Genomic DNA, 21421 nt, shown 5'->3' with positions numbered 1-21421 from the left:
GCTTGGCTTTTATCACTAGCAAACAGCCCCGGTGATAACGGTGAGGCTGAGGACAGCTGCCTAGAGAGACAGCAGGGACTGCTGAACACAGTATGAACTCAAACACAAGTCTCACCACAGCAAATTCAAAAGCCAGAGCAGTTTTTCCACCCGTGGTAGCCCAGGACTGTAGTTTTCCTTCCTGCCTTCCACCTCCTGAACTTCCTGCCATCCTGTTTGGGGAACTCCTTCGTCCCTGGCCACGAAGGGCAGAAAGCAGCCATCGCACAGGCGCGAGCGCTCCGCAGCCCTTCCAGCACACCCAGAGGGCTGGGCCAGCCCCTCCAAGTTATTGCAGTCCGGCTCTGCAGGGCAGCAGTGCCCTACACACCATGGTTTTGCCAGGGGACACCCTCTCTGCCCCGCTGCTCCTGGCTCCGCACAACGCAGGCGCTGGTACCGGGCCAAGACTGAGCATCCGTGTCCTCAGAACGCAGGGGGAGAGAGAGAACTGCTCAGCGCTGCCTCTAAGAGAAGAGAGCCAACAATTACAGTGGATGACATCTTGCACGTAAAAAACCTTTGAGATGTTAATGTTTGTCAGCCCCAGCTCTGCATCTCCCCCAGAGCCTGTCCCCTGAGCCCCAGGAAAAAGCAGCAGGGTGCTCAAAGCAATGGGGAGCATGGGCCAAAAGGGTGACATGAAACGAAAAATGGCTCAAGAAGCTTGTTCCACATGCAGAGGAAATTACCAGGAAGGACAGAAAGTAGTACCAAAAACGTCCACCTGAAAGAAGAGCATGAAACAACTGCCTAAGAGGCGTCATGGTCACCACAGCTGCTGGCTCCACAAGCCACAGGGATGCCCTTGGCCGCTGCTGTTGGGGCAGCAAAAGGGACGAGAGGGCTCAAAAATCCTCGAAGGGTTAGCAGCTGGGGGGGCAGTCACCTCCCAAGGGCTTGGGAGACCCTAAACCACCCCAACAGGAGCATCTCTGCCCACATCCCCTGCTCCCACCTCACGCGGTAGCTCCTCACCAGCGGCTGATTAAAGCTTGCGCTGACATCTGAGGACTCAGAGGCAAATCGAAAACCCTACACTTCTTAATCTGATTCATGCTTTTTTAATGACTGGAGTTGGTATCATGCGGAAAGCGTCTTTTGCAAGACAGTACTTTGACCACTGCTGTTCATAAATATAAAAAGACTTGCTAATGCTTTGCTAAACTCCTCACAGAAGTATTTATATCAGCACCCCTCTATTTTTTCCAGCAATAATCTAATTCATGTGCCTCTTATCTTAGCCATGAAACAGAATGTTAAATCCAAGATCACAGCTCATTTAGATAAATGGGATTGGGCACATCCAGCAAATCATCCCTGCTGTGACATTTCTACTATTGACAGAGTTATTTCCAGACCCAGCGTGGGCAGGGAACTGGGAGGACTCGCACACTTCAGCACAGTCCCTGCCCCTCTTTGAGGTTAAACAGGAACGGCCAAATTTTCAAAAGGGCCTGTACCTGGGTCTGGGCACGTGTTAATAAGCGTTCTGGCAGCCTTTCCCAGAAATAACCTTCAGCAGTTACCTAGAAACATAATCCATCAAAATAAACCTCATCAAAAAAAAAAACCACTTTTCAGTGGTAGATTGCATTCTAGCTATATACAGAAGAATTAGTACCCAAACTAGAGCCATTGATCAAGGAAATGGAGCAAATTAATTTCAAGATTATATATGAACTGTCTAAGAAAATAATCACAAACAGTGCTGGCTGAAAGCTTCCCTTCCATCATTCTTTGTTACTCGACCTCAGTCCTTAAGAGCAAACCCAAACCTCAAAGGACCTGAGAGCACCCAGGGGAACCTCAGCACCTGGTAGGTGATGGCCTGAAGCAAGCCTATTGCTCTGGAGCTTAATGCCCAAATTGCTGAGAGCAGATAAACCAATCTAGTCGAGTAAACTGAAAGTTCTCCTTCAGCATGGAGCCATTCCCCTTTCCTCTAGGACTCCTTCCCCACGTTCCTTTCTAATCTGAATAAATATGGTATTTGCATCTCCCTCCTCTTACCCTCTTTTTTTTTTTTTATATAAAAAGAAAGGCAAACACGACTGCTGGGATGATGCAGATACAGCACGAAGATTTTCTTCAGATCCTCGGAGCGCTCCTGATCTGCATATTGATTTTTAGTCATCATTCTTCACAAACAAACTGGATACACAGGAGGGTTTGTCAACCGATCTGCTGGAGCAGCTTTCTGCCTGCTCACAGCCAGCGGGGCCGGGCACGGGGACTGAAGCAGACTCACCGTGGCAGTAGGCTCTGCAGTACGAGAAGTGGCGCTTTTTGGATCACTTCCACTTGAAGCTTTCGAGCCGACTCGCAGTCAGAAGTGGTCGCAGCCGGTCAGCCACACCCGTCACAGCGCTTTCAGCGCTAGGGTTATCTCGCTGATAACCTGCAGGCACCCCGGGGACAGCCGAGCCACGTGCACATCCCCATGCTGATGTTTCATGGGACATAAACCAAACTTGGCTGCAGCACGCGATTTCCCAGCATTGCTCCTGAGCACTGCGCGAGACGTGCTCCACTCGGTCTTCAGCAGGGAAGACAGCGCTGATTTAGGGGAGCGGACGTGCTTTGTATACAGATGCAACACAACTGCTTGCTAATACCATTAACAGCTGTACACCTTCCTAAGAACCAGATTTTGAGCCAAAGGAAGCACACCTCACTATTAAGACAAGGATCTCTACACCACATGCTGCAGAAATTAAGTTATTCCTAAATCAGGGAGCTGGTACTCCACTAAGACCCATCACAGGTGGTCTGCTTCTAGGAATTTAACTGCTGTGGGCCAGTCAAAAAGACACACGGTCTCAGGATTTCCGTACATTCTCCTACTCGGGTAGAATTCACGCTCTAACCCTTCTCTGCAATAAGCACTTACTGGCTCTGGATACACGGCCAGCCCCTGCTGCCCATCTGTCTGCTCGGAGGGAGGTGTGGTGGCTCCACCTATCTAAAGTCCTAGGGCAGGTTCTGCTCAAGTCTATGGAGTTTTGCTTTTGGCCTCAGTAGCAGTGCAATAAGACTCTAAACAGGTCCACGGACAACAACGTAGGGCAACCTGAAATGAGTGCAAGAAACCAGTACTAGGAAAGAGAAGCTCCAAGGAGCACAGTTTCTGCAAATAAGGGTGTTTTCTATGCAATAACAAGAAGTTAACATCCCTCTTATCTGCATAACACCAAACATCCTTTGCTTCCCAAAGGCTTTAAGGCAGCAGTTTTCAGTTACTTTTCCCCCACCTCTACCTCCCCTGGCATTACTGTTCTTCCTGGGAAGCCTGCTGGCAGCCCCTGGGAGGTCTCACTGGAAACTGTGAATTAAGTACTTGGTTGTCCTGGCTCTTTCACAGTTAGAAGGACATTTAACAAGTTAAACCCACATTTATTTCCGTCTTACCAGCAGAGTTTTGGATGACTAATCAAAAGACTGAATACATTCTAAAGATCTAATTCCCCCTTCACTATTTATACTAGTCAATGTCACTTTGACACGATGCTGGCTTTCGACTGCAGCAAACTTTCCCACTTAACAGCCCCATAAAACGAATGTGCTCTTACAAGCAGACAGAAGTGCTTTTCGCTCCATCTCTCCCTCTCCCGAGTCAGCTCCAACTGTCACCAAAACCACAGTAAGCATTTTCCTTCTTGGGAACTCTGTGTTCTTGCAGTAATATTCAGTGGACCAGAAGAGTCCGGCATCAGAAAAATATCTGATTTCTTGGACTAACTGCCAGAGAACCTGTCTTGGCCAGATAGTTATTACTACCAAGAACTAAAAATTCAGCTGAGTAGGTTAAAGATGCCCTCGGCAACTAATACTGGCATCGCAAACAGTGATCAAGCATTCAGACACTGCAGATACAGCTTGGGCCTATGACTGCTCCTTAAAGAGTGTTTCTTCCTGCAGTTTTTTGTAACCGTGAGCAAAATGTTCACTTTGTAAGTTAGTGTAAAGATGTGCAGAACGCCCAGCCGTGAATCGCTACCCCTACTTCAGTAAAAAGAAAAGCAGTCGATAGCTGTGCAAGAACCTTTCATATTTTTTTATCTGTTTTTAGATTCGAAACGGTATTTTGCCTTAAGTCAGACTAAGCATTTAAATCAAGATTGAATTTATTATTTTTATGCAGTTTGTAGCACCTTAGACCTACCTTGAAGTACCGACCCTGAGAGCATCCTGCACATCTTCCCCTGCAGGGAAGAGAGCTGCCGCACTCAGACGGCGAACGGCTTGCCCACACGTCCCTCGGCCGTGGCAGGGACCGCTACCTCTGGGCAGCGCTGAGGAATAAGAAAGAACTGGCTTGTAGGAGTCAGAACAGATACAAACTGGCTTCCTAAAAATCTGCTCAAGGCAAGTTTCTCCCAGATCATTTCAACCATGTTTTCGCGTCCCAAAGACTGCACTTGTGTGTTGGAAAAGATGGAAACCACCTCTGAAAACTTCCCAGCAAGTCACGTCTCCACCCTGATCTCTCTCTCTAAGGAGCCTTCAATCACTTCATGAACCGTCCCTTTCTACCATGCTGCTAAGGCATCATGAAAGAGAGTCTGCAAGCACATGTCCTGCTGTCTGTCCCCTTCAGGAAGGGTCCTACTCCACTTCACAGGAAGGCTGCCATTGGGAATTTTATCACAAATTACATAGCACCTCCTCTGTGCTATGCCCAGGACAACCTTCTCTACAGAGCTTTTCCATGAGGGGTCGTTCATCAGGTCTTTTTTTTTTTTTTTTAAAGAATCTGGGCCAAGTCATCCCTGCTGTAGCTTTAATGACGTCAATGAGCTACAGCAGGGGTGAAATTGGGCCATTATTTTTTATGGCCATATGTCACGTGCCCATTAAAGAAAAAAATGCAAAAAGATCAAGCAAGAAGAGTTATTGAATCAAAAGACTATCCTGTGCAAAGATTAACGTCTAGATGTGGAAAGTTTCTCCTTTGTTCCTGCTGTGCATTTCTGAATGTAATAGTTTATGGAAAAAGAAATACTTCTGTAGCATCAAGGTAAATGCAGCTCTGTAGTGACAAATTATATTCACATTTTATATCCTGTTTTGATAAAAGTAACAAAAAAAAAATCTTTACCAGGAAAAGGCCTCTTGAAAACTCAACAGAAGAAGTGACACAGTTGCCAGTAACTCTTCATTTCTCCCCGATAAGCCAACATTAATCATACTCTGCATACCACCAGCCAGTAATAAAGGCCACTGGACCTTGTTTTGAGCTCATTTCTTAGTAAAACCTAACCAGGATTATACAAATGTCAAAATCAAAAAATATGAAACAGAAGTCTAAACCTAAGCAGTGTTTTCTGTGAATACTCAAAGCCTTGAACACCAACGTGGAAAGGAACACAGCTGGGGAGACCAAGCCCGCCAGATGTAGGGCACCAGGCGTGAAACGCAGCCGTAGCAGCCACCGCAACCCATCTGCCTGCCGCCAATCGGGGCAGAATCGCAAACCGCACCGCGTGCCTGGAGCGGGTGTGCGTGATGTATTTTCCACCGACCGTGCCCCAGACCATTGGGTCCTGCCCCAGGCTGTCAGCAACGACTCAGACCGGCCAAACCACAAGATGCATCACAGCCAGCGAGACCCACGGGCAGAAATTCTCAGCCCCGTATTTAAAAGCCCACTTTACTCACACGCTCAAAGGTCACTTAACATATTAATGCTGCTCACTCATGATGAACAGCAGTAAAATTACTCACCAATATGCATATTGACAGGACTCTGCAAGCCTTTAAAGCTAGACAGTTTTTTCAGAAGCATCCAGGAACAGCACCAGATCACAGGAGTGTGGTGTCCAGAACCTCTCCTTTGTAGGTGACTTTTCATTCAAAGCTTAATAGGAGATTCCTCTGAAATGCTTGACTAATTCTCCAACTCTCAGCTTTACTCAAAGACTGTCTTTCTTTTTCTCCAACTGCTTTCACTTATAATAATGAGTTGTTTTCCTCACAATAAACCAGAACAATTTGGGGTTTTGCTTTTTTTGATCCCTGACCCCCCCACCATTCCAGCACCGGAATCAAAATAACTTGAGATGGAGAACGTGTGACCTCCCAAGCCTTTATTTACAGTATCACAAACCACAAGGGAAGGATCTGTCCGAGTTTTCCAGCTGGAATGGGAACAGCAGGGAGAAACGTGCTCTGGTTTTTGCGGCCGTGATATTTAACACATCACAGGAAAGGAGGATGGGGAAGAGGAGGAGAATTAGAAGCACGTAACGATGCCACGGAAATATTGGATGAAGAGGTCTCCGTCAGGCATGTAGGTTTATGTGATTACATCCTATCACCCCAGAAATAAACAGCTTTATGCATGCAAATATAATTACAAAGCCATTCTGACACATTTAATGGTGCTGCTTCTTGACTTCTACGTTACACGAGATCTGAAGATACAGAAGCCTTCTGGACCTCACCAGCCCTGAATTTTTATTAGATCTCTAATGATCTCTCTTCACGCTGCCACCCCCCAAACTGCTACAACAGAGCCTTCATCAAAAACAAGAAGCCTAGAAGCAGTGGAATCTGCCTCAGCTATTTAAACAGCGCAGACAAACATGAGTGAACGAGGTTTAGGTCTATAGAAAGTTACTTGCAGCAGGAAACCGTCAGTTTGTGGTTAGAGCCACACCAGTGTTACAGTTCTTTCCTCCCAGTTAAATACGCATGTCCAAACAGTTCCTCATGTTTAGGGCTTCTATTATAAAAAGGAAGAAAATGACTGAGAAAAAAAAGAGAAAAGCCACCCTAGATCCACCAGAAATTTCACGTCAGACCATTCAGGAGACTACCTTTTTTAATAGGGATATTTCTGTGCCTTTCCAAATATTTATGACCTGGACTGTCAGGTCTAACTCAGCTCACCTGTAACCACCTCCTACCCGTACAAGGCCCCCAGTCCCCCTCCCTGACCTGCTAGCAGCCTAGCCCCATAACATGTGCCACCCTAACCCGTAACCTTTACACGCTGAGGTACGGGAACACCGCGCTTGTAGTGCTGTTATGCTACCAAACAGGGTTCCCCTCCTTGCCGGTACAGCAGCAGCCCTCACCCAGCTTTCTGAAGTGTTATCACCTCAATCTAACTCACTGTACAGTGTTTTTGCAGTATGCAAAGGATCCAACTTGATGACAGATTGCACAGAATTCAGTCGGTTTCCTTAAAGCCAGCCCTCACAAGGGGTACTACTGTCATGTCACAGGTCATGCAGCAAGGCCCCTGGCAAGTACAGGGCAGAGAAAAAGTAAAATTTTGCCCCAGTTCGTCTCCATGTAGAAGGGTACAGGGCTCTGGGAGAGGAAAGCCAGGCTCTGCCTCTTCTGACAGAGAGGCACTCACTCATCCCATCCAGCTTCTGCTCTTGCAGGAAGGGAGGAGACAAGAGGCAGTGCAGTGTCCCTGACAGCTGGAGGCAGGATGCTGAGGGATGGTGCAGGCGCCTCCGCGGCTGCATCAGCGCCCTCCACCTCCCCTTACCGTTTCCACAAGCCGGCTTCTCGCTCAGGTCCCACAGCCACGATAGGAGCATCGCAGGCATTCAGATCCTGCTCTGCCTTTCTGCTTGTGCCAGGGATTCAGGTCACTTCCCTAGATTTTTAAATAATTCCATGCAAAATACTCCCAGGGATGACTTCCAGAGGACCGTCCTCCCGTTATTTTTGCTGGGTCCTGCTTCAAAGCCTCCGGGCTGCACAGGGACGCTGATAGAATGCTACAGCATTTTCCTGCGCTGTGGAGATTGTTATTCGGCCCTTTGTTTTCACGAATGCTGCATTCCCTCATGATGTTTAAAACCCATTTTTCTTATGTTCCTCACCTGCCAATCCAGGGACATTACTTGCTCTCCAGCAATGCAAGCAGCACGGATTTGTTTCGCTGGGAACAACACTGAAGGCACTTTCCCCTCACCTGCCCAGGCTCTCAACCACCACTCGGGCACCTCTTGGAGAGGAAGATCAGCCCTGCGGAGTGCTGAGTCCTTCAGGCAAGTGAAAAGAGCCGTGCCACAGTCCCAAAGCAAAGCGAACCTTAAACATCGCTAAGGATTGCGGTTCTTTGCTGTTACCGTTAATCCAGAGAAATACTCTCCTCTACAACACCCTACAGGGGAGCAAGGGGACATCGAGTGATCTATGGCAAGGGAGGCATAGTTTTTGAGACAGAGATGTCCTCCCTCAGCACGGGAGCACAAATTCACATGGCAATTAATGCCACTACATCAACTCCTCTGGTAAAGCTGCTGACAGCGGCGTCTGTTCCCGGAGAGACCTGTCCACAGCTCCACCACAGGGCTGCAGTGGGCAGAAGAGAAGCTGCTGAGCTCTCTCTCGAGAGAAAATTAGGTATCCCACCGAGGGACAAGCTGAAGCATTGTGAGCAGCCTACTCGAGCCAGCCCTGGGCTCTGCTGATGCTAAGAGAGGCTTCAGGAAGGGAGTCAACACGGGGAAGGGTAATGAATTCACTGGGAGCCAATTTGCTGACAGGAGATAATTAAAGTATTCAAGTGACCCTTAATTTTCAAGGATTTCAGGTATTGCATGTTAATACAAAGCTGGTGTCACCGTGGTTTCAGCATAACTGCTGCAACTCAGAAATGTGTTTTCAATTTCTCTGGATTTCCTCAGTCTGATGTGTGAGCAGTCTCAGATCCAAACTCATTTACCCCTTCTCTGCTCTTCCCTACAATCCATTACTCTTAAACCAAAAGTTGGGAATTTTGAGTTTTAGCATCCTGCAGCAAAACTGCAAAATTGCTACGTCACCGTGTCACTGCAAAGAGAAACCTTTGGTGGAGTTAACAGTTAAAAACACTTTTTGACAGAGGGGAAGAAAATAAGTGGCAAGAAACTCACTGGAGGAAAATAAGAAGATGCAGAACTACCCATTCTGGTAGTCTAAAGGCTGACACCCCATCTACTGAAAAAAATTCCTGTTCAGCCACTAATTTTGTGCACAGTTTTAGGAGTGTGATACACATTTCTAGAACTCACACAAAGAAGGTTTAGTGGGAGCTGGAGACGCACACAGTGAACCCGCAAGCAATACTTCAGAGGTTAGAGCACAAGGGAGTAGCAGGTACATACATTCATAAAAAGAAAAAAAACTCTTAAGATTTACTTCTCAAAAAAAAACAACCACACAGGGTACTCACTTCCCCATCTACACTCTACTATGGAAGTTTTGCATGGCAATCCTCTTGAAATGTAAAGCAAGTTAGAAGTTCGGACGATGGGGGAAAAAAAAGAGGGAGGTAGAAATTAACAACAACGTTATGGCAGCACCAGAGGCTGCATGCTGTTTATTTCAGTACAAATAAAATGCAATAAGGTTAAGTGTTATGTTTGTTATTTTTTTTCCGGGGGGGAGACCCACTAAATATTTAAGTACACGCACAAAGTTTATGTTAATTGCACATCCTGCACAGCCATTTCCCCTTTTGATCTATTTATTTGAAAGATTTAAAATAAACAAGAATACTGACTGAGCAGAAAAAGGTGGGGAGCACGAGTTTTCCTCAAAAAGAGGTTTATCGCCAACACGTCTACGTAATTTAAGCCAACCACGTCCTGTGACTGCCAAGCCCTTCTCAAAGGCAACTCGTACAGCCATTCCTCCAGACTCCATTTTATCACGTTTCCCCTCGGCGCATATTCAAGTGGAACCCAAGCTAAGGTTAATCCCCTCTCTCACCAGCAAGCTAGTATCCACCAGCCTCATTACCATTCTCCCTAGTAACATGTAAATGTTTTCTTTTTCTAGTATAGGAGAGAAAGAACAGCCATCCAGCTGAACTGCCAGAACCTACCTTCTGCAAAAAATCTCTCTAGATGCTTCTGAATGCAGGAGGGAGCAAAGACAGCAGTGCTGGAAAAGGATGTCACTGTTGGTCCACATGTGTCAACATCCTAAAGAAAGATAAAGCACAGTTGCTTAACTGCCTTGCCCATGGGAAATCAACAGCAAGAATAAAGCTGCATTATTTTCACAGTTATACCATGCTAATGGCTCCTATGCAAACAACATACAGCTACAACATTTTATAATTGCACATCAGAGTTGCTCTGCAGACATCCCTCCGGTATGTCAGAAATTCAATACGTGATGGTAGGCGGCAATGAGCACCTCAGGGATTTAAAGTGCGTTCCAAGCTATGAGTCATCGCCATCTCTAACTCATGGAAATTTAAAAAAAACGAAAAGAAAAAAGAGAATAAAAACACACACACCGCACTGACCACTCGTTTGCTCTCTCTGCACAATATCACAGCTTCCCCCCAAAGCACTTCCCTTTTAAGTAGAGTGCTGAATGCTTTTCACGAAGGGGAAACCATCACAGACCTCACTCCAGAGGAAAATTAAAAAAAAATCATTAAAATCAAAAAGAATTAAAAAAAATCAACACAGCAGCATTCTTCCAGACAGCTCCCTGGGGAGCGGGCAGGATCCCATGTCCCAGCAGCGGAACCAGAGCTGGGGCTGCCTCCGCAGCCACCCCCAGTCCTTTCACCGCGGCGGGGCCAGGCCCGCAGGACGGCGAGGGCAGGGTAGGAAGCAGCAGCACCCACACAGCTCAGAGCTGAGAGACGCCAGGCCGAGGTGGCCCCTTTACACCTCGTCTCGCCACCACTGGCTTCCCTTCAGGGCTGCTTTTGTCAGGGGAGCCAAGGGCCGGGGGGCACTCGCATGGTTTGCCTCGCCAGGCCGGGCAGCACGCTGCTCTCCTGCAGGACTCCTCCAGGCAGAGTCCCGTCGTTACCAGGAACCTCAGGGAACTATTTTTAATGCTGCTTTTACAGCATCTGGCGAGCACTTCGGGTCACACACACACACACGTGCTCCCCCCTCTTAAATCCTCCCAAGGACATTCAAGATCCTTTAGGTCTTCTTAATTTCCTCAGCCTTTATTTCTGCCTTCGGTCTTGTCCTCGGTCCCTCTGCCCCTGCTGCCACCCAGGTGGGGGGAAGGACAGCAAAAGGCCCCAGGGAAGCAGGACAAGGGACCAGAGCACCTGCAGCCTCCCCCAATGCCAGGGGGCCGCAATATTCCTGTCCCTTTTGAGGACAGGCGCAGCCATCCCTCCTGACAGCAGGAGCTGTGGTTTGCACTACAACATGCAAATCCAGGTCCACACGCAGGCAAAAAGGCCTGGACTTGAAACGCCAACAAGAACAAGGCCTCTTCCCTTCCCTCGCACACTCCTCAGGGAGAAAAGCAGTGCTAGGATGGCCAGGGACCAGCTGAGTACCTCTCAGAGCAACCCCTCTGCTGGGACCCAGATCCAACCTCTAAGACCAGCACCCAGAGACAAAGGGTTACAAAAAAATATAACACCAGCACACTGCTTCATGAACCAAAGGACCTGGAACCTTTGGAAAACATGGGTATCTTTAGCTGTGGCACCCCGCTTCAGTCAACAGATTTAGGTCTCATCAAGACTTAAAAAAAAATAACGTAAAAAGTGGGATTGCTCTTTATGCTTGTACCTTCCTGCACAGCAACTCCAAAAAATAAAAGTGCTCGCACGGGTCAGATTCATCCTGGAGGAAGAGCAAGCATGAGTAACATTTCAGGACCATTAATCTCGGAGATCTCACCAAGAGCAAGCAGCCAGACAGCTTAAAAATATATTTAGTCCACAAATGCTTATTAACGTCATTTGCTGATTCACAGCTGAGCCAGTCGCACGGGGCCCAAACGGCACTTCTGCTTTCCCAGCCCGGGCAAAAAATAAAATAAAAAACGTTGAAATGGTTGGACATCAAGTGGCTGAACCTACCTCCAAACCTTCTGCAATGCAACTATTTGCTCATGCACACAGCACGGAGGCAATATTCACACCACACAATGATATTAAAGGACTTCCTTAGCTTTGTCAGGCACTCTGGAAGGTGGAAACACCAAGTATTGCCCGCCAAGCTATCCAGGATGGACTACAAATCAACGCTGGCAATCGCACGGCCAACGACGCGGCGTCACACGCTCACTAGATGGCCGCAGTGCTGGGTTATACAGATGAATTTGTCTTCTGTCCCTTCACTGACTGCAGTTCTTCCCCAACACTAATGTGGTCCAGAGCAGATCACATTTAAAACTAACTCTGCAGGCTTACAACAAGACAACCAGTGAATAATTACTATTCTTAAAGTTACATCTTGAAATCAACTGAAGAACTACTTGACAGAAGATTTGGTAGATACAAACCTCTGTAAGGCAGGTTTCAGGTCTCCGCTCTTTGGGGCGGACATAAACCCGCTGAATTCTCATGGAATTCCCAAGTCAAAAAAATTTTGAAATGGAAGTTTAAAAGGGTTTATTCCCCTACTAGTATACGTGATGCCATGATTTAAAGCCCAAAGGATTTTTTTCCCTAAATTACTTATTCAAATCTGTACGATGGAGATGTATTTAAATATAAAATTTTAATCTCGCTTTGCATTTGAACTTGTGCTTTTCTGGAAAAGCGTTTAGTCAAATTCTTCATTTTAACCACTCTAACACACCGATCTGTAAATAAACAGGAATCCTCACACTCCCTTTCTTTTTTGAGAGGATTAATTACATTCACAAGGTTTTACAGACCAACATACATCTAGCCAGATCAGGTCTTCCCACTTTTAATGTTTTACAATAATTCACTCCTCAGCTGCATCAGGATTTGGTAATGTCCATTCCACGCTTGCCGTCACCAAGTAGACGAGTTTATAAAGCCGCTGGATACGCCAGACGATATCCTCCCAAAGGGCACATCCACCGCACTGTACGGTTAAACATACAGTTTATTTACACGGTGCCAGCCCAGAGCCTCATCTCAGCGGCTCTGCAAAGCAAAGTGCAGTTCTCGGAATGAGCAGGGGCGTGTAAGAACAGGTTTCGGTGTTCAGTTGACCCATCACGGGGACGACCCTGAAGGTCTCACCACACAGCTACACAAAACTGCACAGGCGGCCACAAAACCTCCTCAGTTTTCAAGCAAAGCCATCTTCCTACCTGCTTCAGCCTTTCTTGTTTCGGGGTTGGGTTTCTTCCCTTTTTTGGAGGTTGGGGAAGGATGACAAACTTTCTTACTTTCAGTGACAGCGAGTCTGAAATGATTACTCCAAACAGAAAGAGCTCTCTATGCACTTGCTAACTGTACCGAAATCAAAAGTGATTAAAACCAAAGCATTTCTGAGCAACAGAAACCGAAACTACACCCTTTGGAAAAATGTAAACACCAGCATTTTCTCTACAGTAAACACTGAAAGTAACAGATAATGAACAGAGCCTAGGACATTATGACACATATATACACCTTTTTCTGGAATAATCACACAGGATTCACCTTGATTGCATGCCCAAGTCAGCACTTTTTAAACCCAGTGCAGCTTGCAGAGGCCTCACTGATGCTATTCTTACTTTTATTTTTAGGCATGAGAACAGCTTACCAACTCAAAATTTAAACTTAAATGTTATGCTTAAATCTTAATTTTAAGTAGTAAGGCTCTTATAGATTAGTAGTAGTTAACCCCACCCACATTTCAAACACGTAGTGGTACGTGGTAATCAAATACAAGTTCAAACTGCTTCTGCTCCACAACTGCACTTCTGAAACCCAGGGGACCTCGGGTCCCTGTTAAACAAGGGGCACAGTTGTCCAAAGCAACCGAACAAAACCATTTAGAAGTGCAAGTTAACGCAAGAGTTCCCAAAAAAGCTAGAAAAGCATTGTTATTCCGGGTCATCAGCAAAAGAGGATCATTACAGGCTTCCTCCCTTCAGGCAAGCTTCTCTCCAAGGAAGTCCTGGGGAGCTGGGGTGGCTCGGACCTGAACCCACAGCGATCACATCTGGCCTTGGAGCAGCCCCATGCACATCACATGAAGGAAATGAAAGACGCAGCTGTCGGCGGACAGATTCACATGAAAACACACTGTGCGAGGAGGATGAGGTGCCACCCAGCAGGTGGCAAGCAGCTCATTTTTAGCTGAAACATCAAAAACACTGCACTACACTGGTAGAACTGGCATTTGCCTTTCCAAGGAGGACGATTAATTGCAAGATGCTTTCTCCTGGCTTCTGAAGGCTTGTCTGCTTAACCGAAGTGTTGCACACCAGTTACCTGTCCTCCTAAGAGGCGCAGTCAGTGCCACCAGTAAAACACTTCATACTGGTGGGCCGGGCAGAGCCCCCACCCTGCCATGCCTGGACAAACACTCGGTGGCAACCCCAGAGCAGCACACGCTGGCCTCGTGCCCAAGAGCAGAGACCTGCATAAATCCAGCCACATCCACACGTGCAGCAGCTCTTGCCCTAGGAAACACCCAGGCTCAAAACTGCTCCTAGCAAACACTACAGCTGCTTGAGCTCAGCCTACTGCCTTTGTACCATCTGCATTACTGAATACTTAGCCCTAAAAAGTGTCGGCTGTGCTCAAACCCTGCCTGCCCACGGCTCGCAAGCACCAGTTTCAGACGATGGGGAGTCAGAGGAGTCCTTCATCCTCAGTGAAGGTGTTTTCCATTCTCACATCAGTTAGTCACCCTAAAACAATAAGGGGATATAAACGAGCAACTAAAAAGCAACAAAGCAGGGAGAAATAATATCAAAATCCTAAATAACTCTGTAATCACATGAAAAGGCTCCAGGATGTGCCAGGAAACAGAGGAAATTAATGAACAAGCAAGACAAACACAGCGGTTAACTAGAAAATATGAGCAGCTCAGAAAGGCACCCAGATAACTCTTCCCACCTGATGCCTGTAGCACCTGGCCCCTCCAAAGCTCCCCGAGGTGGCATTTCCCCAAGGAGCACCGGGTCCTGGCCTCGCTGCCAGCAGCCAGCCCCAAGGGGAGGGAGAGAAAGCAAACAGTGAAAAGGTTTCCAGACACGCTCTGGATGTCCCTATAGCTGTAGAAAAGCTTTTCACCTGCAAAACCCCCACCCTCCTCCAAGAAAATGCATCAAATATACGTACGCAGCTCCACTCTCCGTCACCCAGTAAGGTGGGAAGGGTTCAGGTGTATCACCACACACCAAAACCTGCTCCCCACACCCCCCAGGACACCTCACCTCCCCAGACAGGCGCCGACCTTCTGCCTCCACGGCAGGATCCCAGGAACCTCAAACAGCAGCACCTGCACCGCGCGGGCATGGCATTGCCCTGAGGTGGGCCCTCACGGATTCAGAGCTTAAAAGCTGCTTTTACAAGCATTTATTTACAGCCAGGCTCCCAACTTCCCCCTGCGAGCAGCATAACCCAGGTGATTTTTTCCACGAGTGAAAGCACAGAAGTGGAGGAAGGGAAAAAAGCCTCGTGGTGGGCTCAGCACCTGCGGATGCTGAATACACCTGATGTGTTATGCATGAGAACGCTACCACCACATAAAGATTTCTAAGTGAATCGGCCAGACAGGGTCTCTACAGCCTGCTTTAGGAGGACTTCATCCCCACACCAAATATTTGGATCCAGCCCCGTGCTTTATGTTACTTTCCAGTCATTTCTACTGCATGTATTTCAAGCAGAGAACTCTGCATCAGCTTCCACCTTGCCCTTTCCCATATAAAGGTGGCAATTAACAAAGAAATTAGTCAACTATGCAGCATTTCACCTTAAATAAAACGGCTCAAGCAATAATACACCATTTAATCCATACTTGACAGCCAGGGAAGAAACACTGTGTCTCAGTAACACGCTTAGAGAGGGTTCAAAATCCATTCTGTAGGCCTTGATGGAAGCCTGTCCTTGTCAACGAAAGCCACAATCCATAATAATTCTCGGTATTGTGCTTTTATCCTCCTTTTTATCAGAGCTCATCTGCTGATCAATGAGGAGTCCCAAGGAATAGCACTTTGAATTTCAATGTCAACACAGCAGTACTGTGGTAATGATTGAAAATATTTACATATTGCCTCATTGATCGTGGGGTGTTCTTTTCCAACCATCTGGCTACTGGGCACTCTTTTTTTTTTTCAGGGCTTTAAGCAGTTATAAAGCAGGTTATTTGAATGTCTTCGGAGCTGATGTCCAGCGTTGCACCTGAACCAGGCTCTCCTGTCATTTTTAACCCGAAATATTAGCAGTAGCATTAATCCATTTCATCACATTTCAAGGGAGGAAAGAATTCTCCTAAGGAGAACAAAACCAAAAAGCCCGCAGACACATGCTCCGAGCCTACCGGAGTGCTATGCCAATTCAGCTACAAGGTCTCATTTTTAATGTGACTCAAGGGTGTCACCACTTTGACAACAGATGAGTCAAATGGAAATATGTCACTCATTCTGCACTCTTTGCCAGCCTCGAGATAAAGCAGCCCTGGAAGGTTTGTTTCTTCCACCTCCAGATGGAAAACCTTCTGATAGCTGCAGTGCCGAGCCCCTGGGCTCTGGAGCACGTGGCTGTGCTTACACCACCTTCAGGAACTGCTCGAGTTGTCCAAACCAGGCGGCTCAGGCCAGTCGCTGCCACGCAGGCTGCAAGGACGAAGCCTTGACGAGCACCCAGGAGCCTTCCTCACCTTCCCGGGCTGGGGTCTGCACGCCCAGACCCACCAAGTGATCCCCGGCCGCAGCAGGCTGCTCACCGCCCCACCGGACACGCAGACCTGGGCTACACGCAAGAAACTGCGACGAGAAACGGGAATTTAACCTCAAGAAAACCCAGGCAAAAGCAAAAAGGAGGAAACATGGGAACAGACGTGCTCCGTGCAAAGTGGTCGCATTCTGCACGCTGCACCGAGCCCCGGCCACAACACTGCTTGTGCTGTGCTAGCTCCTGCCTCGCTGGTGCCAGCTTTCCAAATATATCTTAAAAAAAAGCTTTGAAAAGCTCATCTGCATACAATCTCCTGCAAAGTTTAGCAGCAGGCTAAATGAAACGCGCGGGAACGACTGACATCTACAAGTTTGCTGCAGGAGGCCTCTGCAGAGGGCTGGGTAGTAATATTAAGAAGGCGGTTCTCAAACAGTTGTTGAGCTGATTTCAAGGCTTTTTTGATGGCTCCAAGCCTGTTTATAATCAGGAGGAGACTCTCTGAGCTGCTGGTGCCACACACTTGATTTAGGAAAAAACGGAGATCTAAAAGTCAAATTATACTCTGCCTTAAACCAGGAACAGGAATAGCCTCTCAATACCGTTCAGCTGATGATTCTGATAATGATGTTTTTAAGATAAAACATTCTGATCTCTTCTTCAGTTCTACTTTACCAACAAGGAGTAAAACACAATTTTTTTTCTGGTTTGTTTATGAGACACTAACTGATAAGCTTTGCTACCCAGGGTCCTCCCCCTGCCATCCTCGCCCCGACACAGCGATGCTGCATTTCCAGTACTAGTATTTCCGAGCAGAGCCTCAAATACCAAAGCATGCACCCTCAGCACGCCAAGTCCAACCATCTCTGCTCTTCTGACCAAAGTGACGCCTTCAAACTTGGAAGCCAACACGCAGGAGCTGTCCTGAAGCATCAGCCTGTTAAGTAGGCTTACCCCGTTTACTTCCCTCAGACGGCGATAGTGTGTCAGACAAACGTGCCCTCTTGAAATGCCTATTTATAGCAATTAAATGTAAACAAAAAGCAGCATTAGAAGTGGTTTTCTAGTCCCAAAACAGAGGACACATTGTGTCCACGCTGAATGCGTTTTTAAGGATATTCACTGAAGGACGTTTACCATCTGTTGAAGTTAAAACCTGGAACAATGTTTTACAATCCGGATACAGGTTAGACAAACAATGGGTCCCAAGAGCCTGGATAAACGATGCTTAAAAACAATGGAGAGAGGGAAAACAAACGAGCTGTTTGCTCTTCTCATTTTCCATCACTTTGCTTTGGTGGACTTGTACAAGGGGCCTAAAAGCACCGTGCCAGCCCTACCCAAAAAAATACGAGCCCACCGGGAAACTGGGTCCATCCACCTGGCCCACACCACTGGGTGCTGGACCACACGCCAGAGCCACTGGGATTTTTACTGCCCCTTCTCCCAAGTCGTGCCCTGCAGCATCTCCCACGCCTGCTGCTGGTTATCTTTGCTCAAAACAGAAGCCATCTTCCATCTCTGTTTGTAAAAAGCCCGGGAAGTCAGGCACGGGGAGTGCTATAAAGGAGATGAGGATGACAGAGAAAAAGCAAGCGCGAGGCCTTCCTCCCCCTTCTGTTCCTTCCCACCAAATATCTCCGAGTTATTTACATCCTCACGTCCTGAACTCCCCCTCCAGTTTCACAGTTTGCAGTTAACCGCGTGCTGCTGGAGATAACACATGGTTAGCTTTCAGAATGTTTAGGCTAGAACACCCTCCGAACGTAACGCCAGGTCGCCAAGCCCACAGAGGGAAGTATTTCCAGCTGCAGAGACTGAGGAGAAGCTCGCGACAGAACCACGAGGCTCCTTCTCCCCAGCACCCGAAGGGAACCAACCCACTCAGCGCAGTAGGTTGACTAACAGCTTGGGAACGCCTACAATTGGTTCTCAACCTCAGATCCAGCAAAAAAAAAAGATGTAAATATTTAGATTTCGATTTCATCGGATATGATAAATATAAAATGCCTATTTCCTTTGTTAAAAAAATAAAGGAAGAGAAGTAGCACTAAGGTAGGTAAACCACCCACACAGGCAAAGCGATTCCATGGCATTTCTACCTTGAGGAGGTTACCTACGTTACAGTACCAATCGTAAACCAAATTACAATCCCAAGTGAAGTTACACCCCCTGCACTGGACACATAAAGCATAATTACACCCATGCCCACATATAAACGCATAAGCAAAACCCTTGGTTGCTCACTGCAGGCAGCCAGTGCCTGACAGTCCCTACCTGCGCAGAGAAGCCAGGGCCCTTCGGGGTTCCCGGTGCCGCCACCGCTCTGCCTCCGTCCCAAACCAGCTGCAGGAGCCCCGGGGGCAATCACCGAGCCCCGCAGCAGATTTGTCGTGGCCAACCTGGACCAGACACCCAGGAGAAACCGAACTACAGCTTAGCACAGCTGTGCTATAAGAGCCTGAATCCTTCCACAGCCTTTTAAAGCACCTAATGGAATTACAGCCCCACCATGCAGCCAGGTTAACAGTCGTGCAAATACCAAACTTTGCTGGAGCTGCAGATAACAGGGCCTCACCCCAAACGACCAAGATATGCCCAGGCACTCGACGTGCCAACGTGATTACACATTCCCGCCTTCCAAATTAGTTATTGCTGTTAACAAGGAACGCCTTCAGGTCATTGCTCCGTGGGTTAAGTCAGCTAATACGCCTGAATTGGTGTCCCGGGCTCGGTGCTTCTTACGTAAGTGCCGGAGATCCAAACAAATCACAGCTCACGTCCTGGGCCGTCACAAGAACCGCTGCCGTGAGGATGGACCAGGAAACTCTCAGCTGATCGCTCGCTGCTCCCTTTCCTGAGCACCCACGGCAGCGATGAAGCTGCCTGCCCAGCTGACACCATGCCCCCTCTCACCACTGGCTTGCCCTGGCCCCAGCCAGGCTGTGCCAAGTGGGGAAAGAAGCCCGAGGAGAAAGCCCCCCGTGAACCCGAGCTGCATGAAGGCACAGAAAGGATGAGGTGAATCCCTTTCCCTCGTGGCGCTGAGGGAGGCTCTGCAGCCTCAGCTTGTCCGCTTTGCTGCGGAGGGGAGCTGTAAGGGTCCTGCTCGCTGTGCTCACCTGGCAAACAGAACCGAGTTGGGACGAAACCCCGCACAGAGCCCTCCTTACCCAGAGCATTCAGCACTCTTTTTTTTTTTTCGTGAAAAACACTGAGGTCCGCAAGGATGCAGGTTTCGGGATGCTGTAAAGCCCTTCCGATCTACCTGAGCGAGATCTCCTGGAGGCTGCTTAAAAATGCTTAAGAAACCCGGCGACAAATCTCCCGTGGAGCCCTCAGGCACTAACTGGGCTGGGGGAAGCTTTAGAGCAGCCGCAAAGGGTTACATTGGCTGCTCGGCCGCCCACGCTGCTGCCCTGACAGCTCTGCTCTGCCCAGCCTCTGCATCAGCCGAGGTGTTCGCCTTCCTCCCAGCCTCTGCGGTGCGGCTGCAGGCAGCGTGCTGCCCCACGGCAGCCCTGACCCCAACGAGCTTACGTTGAGCCCCAGCACGCCCGGCCGGGCTGCAGCCTTCGGCAGCCTCGCCACCATCCCTGGCGCGCTGCAGCCCGCACGTGGAGACGCTGCTGGACCGCTCGGGAAGAGGCGCCGCGGTGCAGCTCCTGAATTCTTCGCTGCAGAGCCAGCACCGAGGTGCTGGGGACTCCGGGGGATGCTGACTGCGTCTCCTCCCGCTGTTCTTTTAATTTAAAATTAAAAATAAATGAAAACTTTCCTCTTATTATTTTTTAATTTAAAAAAAATCGTTCACAGTTACACCTGCAAAAGCCCTCACCTGCAGAAAACACGCGATCACTCACGACTTCAGGCGCCCTGTGTACCGACTTGGCACTGCGCTGACCGAAACTCCCCGATGTGACAGGATCTGAGCTAGCTCCGTGCTAAATTGCGTTGCTGTTCCTACATTAACAAATGATATTTACACGTTCCTATTTTGTTCACTTAAAGTTTCACAGAACTCTTGGCACAGACGCTACCAAGAGAGAAGCCACGTTCCCTTTCAGGTCCTGCGTGAGCTCACGCTCAGACTCCTCAGCCCCAGCACAATGTTGTGGTGTGTGGATTTCCTCCAACATCCAGGAAACAAAGTTAAAAATAAAGTGTTTTATTTATTCCCTTCCTCGCCCCTCACCCTCCAATTACTCCATTTCCATTCTCTTTGGATACTACAGAATATTGTTGAATATACGATGCTTTCGGGCTCAAAATTAAATTTAGACATATCTCACTAATTTGGGGATAAACAGAAATATTAATTGCATCGTATCTATATCAGCCAGCTTTAAATTTAAATTAGAAGATATCTTCACCATTTAGAGAAATTGACTACTAAGAAAATCATGGTTTTCTTATGTTGCTTTTTGTTTCTAAGAAAATTAAAATCAAAGAAATAAAGAAATCGATATTCATTCCTCCTCCCTTCTCAAAGCAAGGCACGTCTTTCGTAGAAGAAGCCTGAAGAAAAACTGCCAAGAATTGTTTCTCAATGGATCGTGCCTGTCCTAGAACTGGTCGCTATCATGAATAAGCGAGAATGGCATGAGTCAAGCGACATCCAGGAGTCAGCAGCAGCTTTCATTTGCCATTTTCCGAAGCTTTCTAGTCAGGCTGCCAAGAAAAAAACTGAATGGCAAGATTTTTATTTGGGTGTGAGGGGGACATTAATGCTGGCTTGGACTGATGGAAGGCACCTTCTTTATATGAGGGATGTGATGCTCTGTGGCCAATTTGCAGAAGCAGTAACAAATTTTGAATTTAAAAAAAATATAAGGAGAGACT

General features: G+C 47.7%; 1 protein-coding gene across 17 annotated transcripts in view; it reads right to left on the bottom strand.

The window, feature by feature from the left end:
- PITPNM2 (phosphatidylinositol transfer protein membrane associated 2) overlaps window positions 1-21421 on the bottom strand; it is a 136020-nt gene that overhangs the window by 111018 nt on the left and 3581 nt on the right. For 12 of the 17 annotated variants that reach the window (XM_040577535.1, XM_040577522.1, XM_040577528.1 and 9 more), the window contains exon 2: window positions 9878-9977. The exons of 2 other annotated variants lie outside the window; for them this stretch is intronic. The gene's annotated coding sequence lies outside the window, so the exon portion shown is untranslated. Of the gene's footprint in view, window positions 1-9877; window positions 9978-11908; window positions 12164-13059; window positions 16216-21421 lie in introns of those variants that run through there. 3 more of the 17 variants (XM_040577524.1, XM_040577531.1, XM_040577525.1) reach the window with 2 other exon arrangements.

This window comes from Cygnus olor, chromosome 17 (assembly GCF_009769625.2).
Source record: "Cygnus olor isolate bCygOlo1 chromosome 17, bCygOlo1.pri.v2, whole genome shotgun sequence".
NCBI lineage: Eukaryota > Metazoa > Chordata > Aves > Anseriformes > Anatidae > Cygnus > Cygnus olor.
The sequence above is the reverse complement of the archived record's forward strand: the minus strand, read 5'-3'. Positions and strand labels throughout refer to the sequence as shown.